The sequence below is a fragment of the Erigeron canadensis genome, unplaced genomic scaffold (genome assembly GCF_010389155.1).
Source record: "Erigeron canadensis isolate Cc75 unplaced genomic scaffold, C_canadensis_v1 Conyza_canadensis_unscaffolded:353, whole genome shotgun sequence".
NCBI lineage: Eukaryota > Viridiplantae > Streptophyta > Magnoliopsida > Asterales > Asteraceae > Erigeron > Erigeron canadensis.
Window position 1 is genome coordinate 13,688 of NW_025215771.1, and position 3,428 is coordinate 17,115.

Consider the following 3,428-nt stretch of genomic DNA (forward strand, 5'->3'; position numbering starts at 1 on the left):
GATCCTCCTGAACAATTATTCTTTAAGATCGAAACACTTGCTGAAATTTACAAACACAAAAAAAGAACTTAAAAGTTAAAGTGACATCATGATGCTAACCTAAAAATCAATAAAAAGGAAAAATATATTATGTGCAACTCAAGATTTGCACAAATTGAATCTTTATATAACGACTGCTTTGAGTAAGTATCGACTCTCCTACTAACTAAACAACGATTGAAGAAATAGTAACACTTGTAATAACTTATACAACAATAGAACAAAACAAAAAATCAACTCTGATATCATATCGAGTATCCTTCTATATCCAACGAAACACTCTCCTTATTGAATCAGTATGTACCGACATTTGATCCAGGAACCAGCCATTTTCATTTCAATGTTCATCTTCTAACAGTTTTTAAGATTGAAAAGATGTGTTTTCAGTTTACTTGCTCACCAATTAAGTCTACCCGACAGCAAGAAACGACAAACCTTGAAAGAGTAAGAAATAGAATGGATACCATGAGCTGATAAAGACTTCTTGTGGCAGCAGTAAGCAGTAGGAAAGCAAGTGCAAGTTCTTTCCTGTATATTCTGTTCTTCTTTGCAACAACTGGAGTCTCCTGTTCCTTCAATTTCCCGAGCATTTCAAGTCCTGATTCTGATAACCGTCTCTGGATCTTCTCTTCACTGAAACTCTTAGATTCTCGTTCTGCAAATGCTAACAGATCAGATTCTGATGACCTCCCAGTTTCTTGGTGACTACCCACTCATATGCACTTCCAAGCTGGAAGAGGCCCGAGACCATTGCGTTAAATTTGTTACTGACATTGTGTTTTCAAAGAGCAAGTATGGCATCAGGAATGGGAATGACTTTGGGGCTGGTAGAATGTTCAAGATTGACATGGTAACAGGGACGTAACAGATGACCCAGATTGGCAATTCGGCTTCAGGTATGAACATTGTTAATGGTAGAATCACACAGAATAGAGTGAACGAGTAAAAGGGTAGAATCATTTTCCGCAGAAGAAAGAACAAGAGGATCAAGTTTGCTTTTTTCCACTTTGATATCTGCAAAACGATCCGATATTTAATCTTAACGACAATTCTTTCATAATCAAATTCAGATCAGTGCTAGCAGGTGTGATTCGACCCATTTGACCCATTCTCCTGTGAACTAACTTTTTTTAGTTTTACCTGTTTGACCCGTTAACAGATAAAAAACATAACCTGGACTGACCAGTTTACAGGAAACTAATCAAAATTACTACCTCTATATAAAGCTTATTAACTTCAAGATTTTGAAAGAAGAATCTAACGAACCTTGGATGCAAGAATTGCAGGGAGGCAGAGACGAAAGAGTTGCATAGGACCCGAATGCCATCGATGTTGTTGTTTCTTATAAGCTTCATAAGACTCGGGCAATTCGCAAAGAACTTTGACATCATTAAGTAAATAAACTTCCATCCATTCAAATGTGCTCTAACAGCAATGTCCATATCTTCAACTGTTGTTCTTTCAAGCCAACCACCTGACTCTTCCAAAGCTTTGATCCTCCAAACACCAGCTGTGCCATTGAACCCGAAAAAGTTTAGATAGTACCCGTTCACTTGTTGCTCGACTTCAAAATGGAAGCACAAGTTTATTTCTGCAGCCTTGTAAGTAAATTTTCATCCTTGTTTACAAATGACCACCTAGCTTGAACAAGACCCAAGTCAGGTTTTCCCTGAAATCACCCAAAAATTACATACTATTAGTCTATTACAAGTAAAAATCTTTAATCATTTTCAAGAGTGGCCCTGACGAAATAATGCTGCAAAGAGTCTATTTCAGTGACACAAACCAATCACAGAGAGGGTTTTAACAATCCGAACTAAAAAGGATGGCCTTATCACACCCGACTGCAAGAACTTATTTAGTGGCTCAAGCCACTAACAGATATAGTTTTAATGAATCGATTCCGAATGACTAAACACTAATGTATACTCCAGCACCAATTTAGATGATACTTCAATCTTAGGTATTTGGAACTTATAATACAAACGCACCGTAAAGGTTGTATTAAAAATAGTTTTTTTAAGTTACTAGACAAAGAAGTAAACATCATATAGTTTTGCTTAATCACCAAATAATGGAAAACAAAAAAGTGAAAGAATTGCTAAATATAGCAAGTTAGCATACCCATGAACAATTATTGGTGAGAGACAATCTAATAAGTTGGTTACCTTAAAGTGAGGAACTGTCAGTATAAGGAAATCAGGATTAGGCTGAAAATCTGCATCCAAAATGGCAACAAATTCATAGTTTTTGACATATTCACAAGACATTGCTGAATGTAGATTTCCAGCTTTATATCCTGTTCTAACAAATCTATGTCTATAGATTATATTCACTCCTTTTTCTTTCCATAAATTCACTTCATTTCTTATCAAAATCTGCAGAAGCTCATCACTTGAATCATCCAAAACTTGAATCAAAATCCTGTCTTTTGGCCAATCCAATTGGCAAGCAGATGCAATAGATTGCTGATACACCTTCAGCACACAAAACCTATAATAAATTAAAAAGATTCATAAATTCAAAACTTGATATTTTTTTTGTAAAATTTAGCCTACTTTCTTGATATTTTTTTAGTACCTCTCTTTCATTGCACAGGGATCTGAACAAGAACCATTGGAAAACTTTCAGGATCTTCAACATCATAAGACTTATCATCATTAAAATCAATCATTGGTTTAATTTTCTTGAATTTGATCCAAAGAAACCAATCCCAAGTATGAATCTATCAAGAGATTGAATCAAGAAAAGCAAAACACAAAACTGTGACAACATAGTGATAGATGGAGCAATATATTCAGCTCTAAATGATATCCAACCAAAATATGCCACGTGTACAAGTCCCATAGCTTCATTAGAAACATATCCCAAATCCAAATCCCAGTTTTGGAAATAAGCAATGACTTCAATCCAAAGCAACTATAGATATAGCAAGAAATGCTCTTATGAATCTATACATAATCTTTTCTTTATATTTGACTTCATCTTTGTTTGAATCTGATAAAGCAATGCGCTTTCTTACAGAAACAAATGTTTGGAACAACCCATGTTAACCATGGAAAGAAAGACAGGATCTTTGTGCTTTTAGTAAAAGTAACCATGAAAACTGTTTAGTACTTGCTGTTTTTTGTTTTTCAAGAAACCAGATGATTCTGTGTCATCATCATTATTGCTGTTGTTGTTATTGACTTCAACTAAGAGATATTGCTGGTTTTGTTGTCTATTGTGACAACACAGAATTTGGTGCCATTTCTTGAAACTGATAAATTTACAAATTCCCAGATGGGATTTTGCAAAAAAGGATGGAAATTTAATTATATATATGTGTGTATATATTGATAATGATTACCCATTAAAGGATTTGTAGTAAAGAGAGATTTTTTTGAGGT

General features: G+C 34.6%; 1 pseudogene; it reads right to left on the reverse strand.

Annotated features, from left to right (window-relative positions):
* Positions 1–422: 422 nt before the first annotated feature.
* LOC122584549 lies at positions 423–3,191 on the reverse strand (annotated as a pseudogene).
* Positions 3,192–3,428: the final 237 nt, after the last annotated feature.